The sequence below is a fragment of the Triticum aestivum genome, chromosome 4A (assembly GCF_018294505.1).
Source record: "Triticum aestivum cultivar Chinese Spring chromosome 4A, IWGSC CS RefSeq v2.1, whole genome shotgun sequence".
In the NCBI taxonomy this organism is placed as follows: domain Eukaryota; kingdom Viridiplantae; phylum Streptophyta; class Magnoliopsida; order Poales; family Poaceae; genus Triticum; species Triticum aestivum.
Genome location: NC_057803.1, coordinates 622763739 through 622775161, shown reverse-complemented (window position 1 = coordinate 622775161; position 11423 = coordinate 622763739). Strand labels below are relative to the sequence as shown.

Below are 11423 nucleotides of genomic sequence, written 5' to 3'. Positions count from 1 at the left end.
ATACGACGACTGCGGCTCTAGAAAGATGCTCATCAGGGACGCGTGCATGAAGCTTCTCGGCTGTCATCAATAAGGTCAAGTCAGCTCTGGTATTGGGCAGCGATAGCGATGCGCCGGCAGCTCGTTTTAGCGGCGGTGGTCATTCAAATATCCAGGAACCTTGATGTAATTTTTATTATGTTTGAGGTGCTTTTGTAGTTTCCTGAACTTCTATAACGGATTTATGTCTTTTTGTAATAATCGGAATCCATAGAAAAATATGGTAGCTTGTCTAACTGGGTTGTTTACTTAGTTCCCGTTAATATACAGTCGTGTGTGATCATATGGCTAGTGTGCGGCGGCGGCCAATGTGATGTCCCCACTCCTCACTTTAGCATAATTTTAGTTTAGTTTCTATTGTTTCTTTCTTTGGCCCACTGCGAGGCTGCATTATTTTCCATGTGGACATTTTGATCGGTCAATAGACTGACATGCATATAAATATTTGGAGTTATATGATGAGCCAGTGATCATATAATCACCTGCAGCTATACTTACTGACCGTATTGATCTTATTTTGTATAACAATTATGACGAATTCAGCAACCATGGATTGCATTTTACTCGCTTTCTAGCAACAACTACGAAAACGAGAGACAATATGCATTAAAAGGGTTATGCATGCTTTGTTGTGTGGTTGGTGTTGTTGTGTTTTCATAAAAAAATTACTCCCTTTGTTCCAAAATGTAAGGTGTATTAGTTCATTGAAAAGTCAAACCGCTTTCAAGTTCATGACAAGTGCGTGTTGTCCATCCTCACTAATTTTCTCCTGATGATGTTCCCCCTTTCTCACGCGTCACATTTCTATGTGGTTGAAGCTTCTCTCCTGGAGGTCGGAGTCCATTCGCTCCATATGTGATGCTTGCTTCGATGGTCATAGGGTGGCACTGTTTGTGGAACTCATGGATGGTGGGAAGCGATTCCTTGAGAGATTTCTATGGGTTCTAAGGTTTGGTTAGGTTTTCTCTGTAGCGACATCCTAGTATCTTCACAATTTAGCAATGGTCACACTCTCTCCATGTTATCATGCATCAGAGATATTCTTTACTAGTTAGGTTCGGTTAGGACTTGTAAATGAAGTACCTTGCTTGTTTCAGGACAGTTAGAAAGTAGGGGTCGACTGAATCGAACACAGAAATCGGTAATTTGCTCAATCCAGGATGATCATCTTTTATATATCATGCATATATGTTGTATAGTTTCTTTGCATTTTAGCGCAATATAATTGAAATGAATAAGATTACTTTGTCACAACCCTGCTTTCATAACCGCTTACAGCAGTGGAGTTTAACATTATTCTTCAATTCATGCCTGCATGGGTAAATTCATGCTGTGCAAGCGATATACAAATCTAAAAAGGGATTTCTGCTACATAGTTAATGTAGCCAAACCCTTGCTCAGCATTCAACTCAATCTACACAAAGTAACTCGTTTAGAATGAAATGACCAACTCTATCTACACAAAGTAACTTGTTTAGAATAAAATGATCATATTAGATACGGCTTTCGCTCTAGTATTCGATTCATGTTTGCATGAGTTAATTGGTATGTATCTCCAACGTGAGTGAGAGTGAAGGGATATGCAAATCTAGAAAGGAGATTTTCTCTACATAGTTAATGCAGCCCAAAAGTCTTGCTCAGTAGGGCAAAGACAGACATGTTGTAGTATGCTCCAATTCATGTTCACATGAATCGGCACACATCGAATGAAGATATGCATATAGTACTACAAGGAGATATGCACAATGAATGAAGATATGGATTTTGGCACCACAATTAATTAGTGCAGCCAAACCCTCGCTCAACATTTAACTCTGCGTGTACAAAAGGACAGCAACCATGGAGCTTGACACACGCGCTCTCGCCCTCCTCCCGTTGGTGCTCGCCTCGCTCGCGACGTTCCTCCAGCCTGCCGCTGCAAACGATGGCACGCCACGCCCCGGCGGAGGCTTCAGCCTACGCCTGGTCCCGTACAGCGGCTGGAACAGCACCATGCACGTCGACGGCGGCGGCTTCCTGCACCTCAACGAGCAGGCAGCCACCACTGCGCTTCGGCCGCACATCCACGGTCCGAGAGGGTTCACGTACAGTGTGGCCACCACCGTCGGGACGGGCCGCGGCCGCCGCACGTACGACCTGGTGCTGGACACGGCCAGCAGCCTGACGTGGATGCAGTGTGTGCCGATCGCGCACCCGTTCGCACAGATACCGCCGCCCTTCAACCCGGACATCTCGCCATCGTTCGGCCGCGTCTCGCGCAAGAGCTCCTTATGTCACGGGCCATCACCGCGCCAGACATGTGAGTTCCGGGCGACCCGCCTCGACGGCACGCACGCGAGCGGTGTGCTCGGCAACGAGACCTTTGCTTTCGCGAACGATGGCGGCGCCGCCGCGGCCGCGGAGGTTCGTCGCGTCGTGTTTGGCTGCGTACACACCGCGACGGGGTTCGACAGCCATGGAGTACTCGCCGGTGTCCTCGGCCTGGCGAGGATGCGACCGTCGCTCATCTGGACTCGGCTCCACCAGCACGGGCAGGACGGCCGCTTCTCCTACTGCCTCTTCGGGCCCGGGCGTCCGAGCAGGCATGGTTTCCTCCGATTCGGCGTAGACATCCCCGCCACGGGCCACATGAGGAGCACCAAGATCCTCTACATGCAGTACACGACCAGCCCAGATTTCAGCGCCTACTTCGTCAGCGTCGTCGGCATCAGCGTCGCCGAGAAGGCCCTGGTCCGGCCACCCGGACAACGCCAAATGAGGGATTTGTTCCGGCGCCACAAGTCGCCCGACGGTAGGTGGAACGGCGGGTGCCTCATCGATCCCGGGACGGGCACGACGGCGATAATACAGGCCGTGTACCACGTCCTGGAGCACGCAGTGGAGGAGCACGTCAGGAGACTAGGGCTGCCGGTCGTGAAACGTGACGGGTAGCGCCTTTGCTTCGGCGGTGCGACTCAGGCCGCCTTTGAGCACCTGCCGACGGTGACGCTTCGCTTCGAGGAGGGCGCGGGCCTCGTGATCAGGCCGCAACAGCTCTTCGTCTTCGTTCAGCGCGACATCTACCTCGCCGTGGTGCCGAGCGAGCACATGATCATCATCGGCGCGATGCAGCAGGTGGACATGGGCTTCGTCTATGACATCGCAGCCGCCAAGATCCACTTCGCCCCCGAGAGATGCAGTGATGATACAGGGGGACAGAATTGACCTAATTTTTTCTAGCAAACCGTTATTTAAAAAGAATTGTAATTCCAATGTAGTATTTTCTTGAATTGTATGCCATCAACTGTCTACCAAATGAAAAAGAAATAAAGAATGTGCGTCCGGAACTTGGCCCGTAGGCTACACAAATGCAAGACTCTGTCTCTCCTGTTCAAACTGGATATCTACAAAGCCTTCGACTCGGTCAGATGGGAATACATCCGCGATTGGACCGCGGCTCTTCTGTGCACATCATCTTCTACGATTCTATTGAATGGGGTGGCTGGCAACCCCATCAAGCACGGTATGGGCCTTCAGCAGGGGGACCCCTTATCCCCGCTCCTCTTTGTTATCGCAATTGACACACTCCAACAACTGCTTGAGCTGGCAACCCGAAAAGGACTACTCCACAAGAATCATGGGAGAGGGGTCATGGTGCGAACTTCACTCTATGCAGACGATGCGGCTGTTCTCGTGGCTCCAATCAGAAAAGATATTGACATCCTCTCAGCCATTTTGCACGGATTCGGGGAGGTCACCGTACTTTGCACCAATTTTCACAAGAGCTCGGTTGTGCCCATTCGATGCCATCACCTAAACCTGGAGCACATTCTGCAAGGCTTGCCTGCTAACAGGGCGTCCTTCCCCATAAGATACTTGGGTCTTCCATTGTCCGTCTGGCAGCTTAAAAAGGTGGACTTGCAATTTCTTGAGGACAAGAATGCGAGCAAGTTGGTCACCTATGAGGGGCAAAATATCACCATCATTGGACGCACGGCCCTTGTTAAGTCTGTCGTCACCTCGCAAGTGGTCTACTTCATCACATCTTTGGTCATACCGCTGGGCATTCTTCACAATATCAACAAACTTGAGCGTGCTTTCCTTTGGTCGGGATCGGATAAGAAGACGGGCGCCAAGTGCAAGGTAAACTAGGATACGGTTTGCCGCCCGTGCGAATATGGCGGCCTAGGGGTTCTCAACACTGATAAATTTGTGCGGGCCTTACGATTTGAGATGGCCATGGTTTGAATGGACGACACAAATAAAACTGTGGGTGGGCTTGGTAAATCCATGTAATGAGGAGGACCTTGACTTCTTTTAATGGCTTGGAAAACTTGGGCGCCACCAAAGGCTAAATTCTTTGCTTGGTTGGCTATCCAAGACAGAATTTGGACTGCGAATAGGCTACAAAAACATGGATGGCCAAATTGTGGACTTTGCACCATTTGCAAGCGTGAGCGAGAAAGCGGACCACGTCTCTTCTTCAAATGTTGCCTCCCTATTAGGCTATGGAACTTGGTCATTGTAAAATTCGGGCTTCATCAAATGGACACCTCTATGTGGCATCTTGAAGGCTCGGTCAAGGACTGGTGGACAAATAGGACCGGCGCCGGAGTCTCCAATAGGAAGCCCATGGCCTCTCTAATCATGCTCGTGTCATGGACCATTTGGAGCAAGCGGAATGCCCGTGTTTTCCGGAACAAGAGCGCTCCACTACACAACCTTCTTCATATAGATGTTGTTGCACCTCCAGGTGCAAAGGTTTGTAACACAGTAGCAAATTTCCCTCAAATGGATGACCTAAGATTTATCAATCTGTGGGAGGCGTAGGATGAAGATGGTCTCTCTCAAACAACCATGCAACCAAATAGCAAAGAGTCTCTTGTGTCCCCAGCACACCCAATATAATGGTAAATTGTATAGGTGCACTAGTTCGGCGAAGAGATAGTGATCCAAGTGCAATATGGATGCTAGATAAAGGTTTTTGTAATCTGAAAATATAAAAAGCAAGGTAGCTAATGATATAAGTGAGCGAAAACGTATTGCAACGTTAGGAAACAAGGCCTAGGGTTCATACTTTCACTAGTACAAGTTCTCTCAACAATAATAACATAATTAGATCATATAACAATCCCTCAACATGCAACAAAGAGTCACTCCAAATTCACTAATAACGGAGAACAAATGAAGAGATTATTGTAGGGTACAAAACCACCTCAAAGTTATCCTTTCTAATCGATCTATTCAAGAGTCCGTAGTAAAATAACACGAAGCTATTCTTTCCATTCGATCTATCCTAGAGTTCCTACTAGAATAACACCTTAAGACACAAATCAACCAAAAACCTAATGTCACCTAAATACTCCAATGTCACCTCAATTATCCGTGGGTATGATTATATGATATGCATCACACAATCTCAGATTCATCTATTCAACCAACACAAAGAACTTCAAAGAGTGCCCCAAAGTTTCTACCGGAGTGTCAAGACGAAAACGTGTGCCAACCCCTATACATAAGTTCATGAGGTCACGGAACTCGCAAGTTAATCACCAAAACATACATCACATGGATCACATGAATATCCCATTGTCACCATAGATAAGCACATGTAAGACATACATCAAGTGTTCTCAAATCCTTAAAGACTCAATCCGATAAGATAACTTCAAAGGGAAAACGCAATCCATTACAAGAGAGTAGAGGGGAAGAAACAACATACGATCCAACTATAATAGCAAAGCTCGCGATACATCAAGATCATGCGAATCAAGAACACGAGAGAGAGAGAGAGAGAGAGAGAGAGAGAGATCAAACATATAGCTACAGGTACATACCCTCAGCCCCGAGGGTGAACTACTCCCTCCTCGTCATGGAGAGCGCCGGGATGATGAAGATGGCCACCGGAATGGGATTCCCCCCCTCCGGCAGGGTGCCGAAACGGGTCTAGATTGGTTTTCGGTGGCTACAGTGGCTTGCGGCGGCGGAACTCCCGATCTAGGTTATGTTCTGGAAGTTTGGGTATATATAAGAGGTTTTGACGTCGGGAACAAGTCAAGAGGGTCCCCGAGGCGGCCATGAGATAAGGGGCGCGCCCCCCACGCTCGTGGTGGCCTCCGGACTCTTCTGGCCCATCTCCGGTACTCCGTCGGCTTCTTCTGGTCCAAAAAAGATCTCCGTGAAATTTCAGGTCAATTGGACTCCGTTTGGTTTTCCTTTTCTGCGATACTATAAAAACAAGAGAAAACAGAAACTGGCACTGGCCTCTAGGTTAATAGGTTAGTCCCAAAAATCATATAAAATAGCATATAAATGCATATAAAACATCCAAGGTTGATAATATAATAGCATGGAACAATCAAAAATTATAGATACGTTGGAGACGTATCACTTTTAGGTACATATATTATTGCCAAAGTTCCACCACCTCGATCCTTTCTGGGACAATGAGATATTCTTGAACCAACATCAAGTGAGGAAACTGATAAAGATTGTTATTAAAATGGGTGCAAAGACGTCAATCAAACTATTTGTTTACACTTTATGCAAGACAACAGTGAACTGCCTGATGGTAAGTAAAAACCCTGTAGCCTTCTTTTTACTGCTCGTAATGAGTTGTGTTAGATGACAATGTCTGAATCTTTTTTTCTTTGCAGTGGATCCTGAAGCAATTTACTCAAGATTACCTCCCCATCACAAGGGATTGGACTAGAGTCCTACATGCCTTTTGCATCCAGGAGAGAACAATATGGCCATTCCGCTTCACCTTATTCAGCAACCGGAATGTCTGTCGCCTCTTTCTTTACCATCTGTAATACTATAAGTATAGAATCCTGGTTCATCATTCTTTATTTGGTGCTTATGTAATTTTTAAACATATGTACCTGTGAATCGATTAATGCATCGGTTGTTTGAACCTGATGGATATGAATAAAGGTAAAGCCTACTTTCAAGTTTAAATTAGATACAATTGTAAATAGCAGCAATTAAATTAGGGCAAAAATAGAGTGTGCAGGTCATTACGGCGCACACGGTTAATAAAGCACAGCGTGTGCAATATACATCATAATCCGACACGGTTCATGGAGAGGAAACGTGTGTAACAATGCACACAGTTGCCGTTTGCAAAGTGTGTGATGTCAGACACTATCACATATGGTGCGGGAAAACTAAATGTGTGTGATTATCTACCTATCGTACATGGTTTATAATCATGAACTATTTGAGATGTGCCGCATCGTAAAACCCTCGTGCCTGGAATCTGCCTGGAAAGCTCCCGTGCCTGGAATCCGCCTGGATTTAGGTAAAACCACAAAACTCCGACTGCGATGGCAATGCGAGCATAAACGAGTAGTAAGGATGAAGCGTTTGAGATATTCGAGATATGAAAAACGGTTATATAGGGATAACTGTATGCATCAAGGCTCCCTATCCCCGACGGTTTCTGGGTCGTGTGGGAAGGACTCCTCTATCGCCCACACTTACTAGGTGACGGTTCCAAATGCCGTCGCAGAAAAGGGTTAAAACCGTTCGTATAGCACCGACTCGTACTAGTGTTGCTTCATCTTTTTCTTCTTTTATTATTAGACATGTAATGAGAAATGTCAACACCTCTGCTCATTTGTGCGCAAAACATGTTTGTACACTAAAGGTGATGGGATGTTGGATGGACTCTCCCCCGAGTTTCCTCATGACCAACGTTCTCGCTGACCATGCTGGAGCTGTTGATGATTGAATAAAGCTCTAAGTTTCCTGGAAAAAAAGAATAATGTTAAACTCATGCGGGCATGTGGCTGTAGGCCCACTTTACTTGTAAAGTCAAATTTAATTGTTTCATTCATCTACCACATATTATTCCAGCAGGAGTATCTTTGTATTTTCAGCCCACTAGGCGCTCACAATGTGTCCTATCTCTATCTCGTTCCTCCACATGCATGCATGACAAAAATAAAACAAACCCTCTCACTCTCCTCTCCCACATAGTTAATGCAGCCCAAAAGTCTTGCTCAGTAGGGCAAAGACAGACATGTTGTAGTATACTCCAATTCATGTTCACATGAATCGGCACACATCGAATGAAGATATGCATATAGTACTACAAGGAGATATGCACAATGAATGAAGATATGGATTTTGGCACCACAATTAATTAGTGCAGCCAAACCCTCGCTCAACATTTAACTCTGCGTGTACAAAAGGACAGCGAAGACTCTGGTTGCATTCAAGCCACCAAGTTAGGTACGGTGCTCTAGCTTGCTACTGTGACTCCGTTGCTGCAACCATGGAGCTTGACACACGCGCTCTCGCCCTCCTCCCGTTGGTGCTCGCCTCGCTCGTAGCTAATATGGATGGTAGATAAAGGTTTTTGTAATCTGAAAATATAAAAAAGCAAGGTAGCTAATGATATAAGTGAGCGAAAACGTATTGCAACGTTAGGAAACAAGGCCTAGGGTTCATACTTTCACTAGTACAAGTTCTCTCAACAATAATAACATAATTAGATCATATAACAATCCCTCAACATGCAACAAAGAGTCACTCCAAATTCACTAATAACGGAGAACAAATGAAGAGATTATTGTAGGGTACAAAACCACCTCAAAGTTATCCTTTCTAATCGATCTATTCAAGAGTCCGTAGTAAAATAACACGAAGCTATTCTTTCCATTCGATCTATCCTAGAGTTCGTACTAGAATAACACCTTAAGACACAAATCAACCAAAAACCTAATGTCACCTAAATACTCCAATGTCACCTCAATTATCCGTGGGTATGATTATATGATATGCATCACACAATCTCAGATTCATCTATTCAACCAACACAAAGAACTTCAAAGAGTGCCCCAAAGTTTCTACCGGAGAGTCAAGACGAAAGCGTGTGCCAACCCCTATACATAAGTTCATGAGGTCACGGAACTCGCAAGTTAATCACCAAAACATACATCACATGGATCACGTGAATATCCCATTGTCACCATAGATAAGCACATGTAAGACATACATCAAGTGTTCTCAAATCCTTAAAGACTCAATCCGATAAGATAACTTCAAAGGGAAAATGCAATCCATTACAAGAGAGTAGAGGGGAAGAAACAACATACGATCCAACTATAATAGCAAAGCTCGCGATACATCAAGATCATGCGAATCAAGAACACGAGAGAGAGAGAGAGAGAGAGATCAAACATATAGCTACAGGTACATACCCTCAGCCCCGAGGGTGAACTACTCCCTCCTCGTCATGGAGAGCGCCGGGATGATGAAGATGGCCACCGGAATGGGATTCCCCCCCTCCGGCAGGGTGTCGAAACGGGTCTAGATTGGTTTTCGGTGGCTACAGTGGCTTGCGGCGGCGGAACTCCCGATCTAGGTTATGTTCTGGAAGTTTGGGTATATATAAGAGGTTTTGACGTCGGGAACAAGTCAGGAGGGGTCCCCGAGGTGGCCATGAGATAAGGGGCGCGCCCCCCACGCTCGTGGTGGCCTCGGGACTCTTCTGGCCCATCTCCGGTACTCCGTCGGCTTCTTCTGGTCCAAAAAAGATCTCCGTGAAATTTCAGGTCAATTGGACTCCGTTTGGTTTTCCTTTTCTGCGATACTATAAAAACAAGGGAAAACAGAAACTGGCACTGGCCTCTTGGTTAATAGGTTAGTCCCAAAAATCATATAAAATAGCATATAAATGCATATAAAACATCCAAGGTTGATAATATAATAGCATGGAACAATCAAAAATTATAGATACGTTGGAGACGTATCACTTTTAGGTACATATATCATTGCCAAAGTTCCACCACCTCGATCCTTTCTGGGACAATGAGATATTCATGATCCTCCCGTTGGTGCTCGCCTCGCTCGCGACGTTCCTCCAGCCTGCCGCTGCAAACGATGGCACGCCACGCCCCGGTGGAGGCTTCAGCCTCCGCCTGGTCCCGTATGGCGGCTGGAACAGCACCATGCACGTCGACGGCGGCGGCTTCCTGCACCTCAACGAGCAGGCAGCCACCACTGCGCTTCGGGCGCACATCCACGGTCCGAGAGGGTTCACGTACAGTGTGGCCACCACCGTCGGGACGGGCCGCGGCCGCCGCACGTACGACAAGGTGCTGGACTCGGCCATCAGCCTGACGTGGATGCAGTGCGTGCCGATCGCGCACCCGTTCGCACAGATACCGCCGCCCTTCAACCCAGACATCTCGCCGTCGTTCAGCCGCGTCTCGCGCAAGAGATCCTTATGTCACGGGCCATCACCGCGCCAGACATGTGAGTTCCGGTCCACCCGCCTCGACGGCACGCACGCTAGCGGTGTGCTCGGCAACGGGACCTTTGCTTTCGCGAACGATGGCGGTGCCGCCGCGGCCGCGGAGGTTCGTGGCGTCGTGTTTGGCTGCGTACACACCGCGACGGGGTTCGACAGCCACGGAGTACTCGCCGGTGTCCTCGGCCTGGGGAGGATGAGACCGTCGCTCATCTGGACTCGGCTCCACCAGCACGGGCAGGACGGCCGCTTCTCCTACTGCCTCTTCGGGCCCGGGCGTCCGAGCAGCCATGGCCTCCTCCGATTCGGCGCAGACATCCCCGCCACGGGCCACATGAGGAGCACCAAGATCCTCTACATGCAGTACACGACCAGCCCGGATTTCAGCGCCTACTTCGTCAGCGTCGTCGGCATCAGCGTCGCCGAGAAGGCCCTGGTCCGGCCACCCGGACAACGCCAAATGAGGGATTTGTTTTGGTGCCACAAGTCGCCCGACGGTAGGTGGAACGGCGGGTGCCTCATCGATCCCGGGACGGGCACGACGGTGATAATACAGCCCGTGTACCACGTCCTGGAGCACGCCGTGGAGGAGCACGTCACGAGACTAGGGCTGCCGGTCTTGAAACGTGACGGGTAGCGCCTTTGCTTCAGCGGTGCGACTCAGGCCGCCTTTGAGCACCTGCCAACGGTGAAGCTTCGCTTCGAGGAGGGTTCGGGCCTCGTGATCAGGCCGCAACAGCTCTTCGTCTTCATTCAGCGCGACATCTGCCTCGCCGTGGTGCCGAGCGAGCACATGACCATCATCGGCGCGATGCAGCAGGTGGACACGCGCTTCGTCTATGACATTGCAGCCGCCAAGATCCACTTCACCCCCGAGAGATGCAGTGATGATACAGGGGGACAAAATTGACCTAATTTTTTCTAGCAAACCGTTATTTAAAAAGAATTGTAATTCCAATGTAGTATTTTCTTGAATTGTATGCCATCAACTGTCTACCAAATGAAAAAGAAATAAAGAATGTGCGTCCGGAACTTGGCCCATAGGCTACACAAATGCAAGACTCTGCCTCTCCTGTTCAAACTGGATATCTACAAAGCCTTCGACTTGGTCAGATGGGAATACATCTGCGATTGGACCGCGGCT

The 11423-nt window shown here is 47.9% G+C and overlaps 2 pseudogenes; both read left to right on the top strand.

The window, feature by feature from the left end:
* Positions 1 to 1878: 1878 nt before the first annotated feature.
* Positions 1879 to 3243, top strand: LOC123082693 (aspartic proteinase nepenthesin-1-like; annotated as a pseudogene).
* A 426-nt stretch (positions 3244 to 3669) lies between these two features.
* Positions 3670 to 11189, top strand: LOC123084105 (aspartic proteinase nepenthesin-2-like; annotated as a pseudogene).
* Positions 11190 to 11423: the final 234 nt, after the last annotated feature.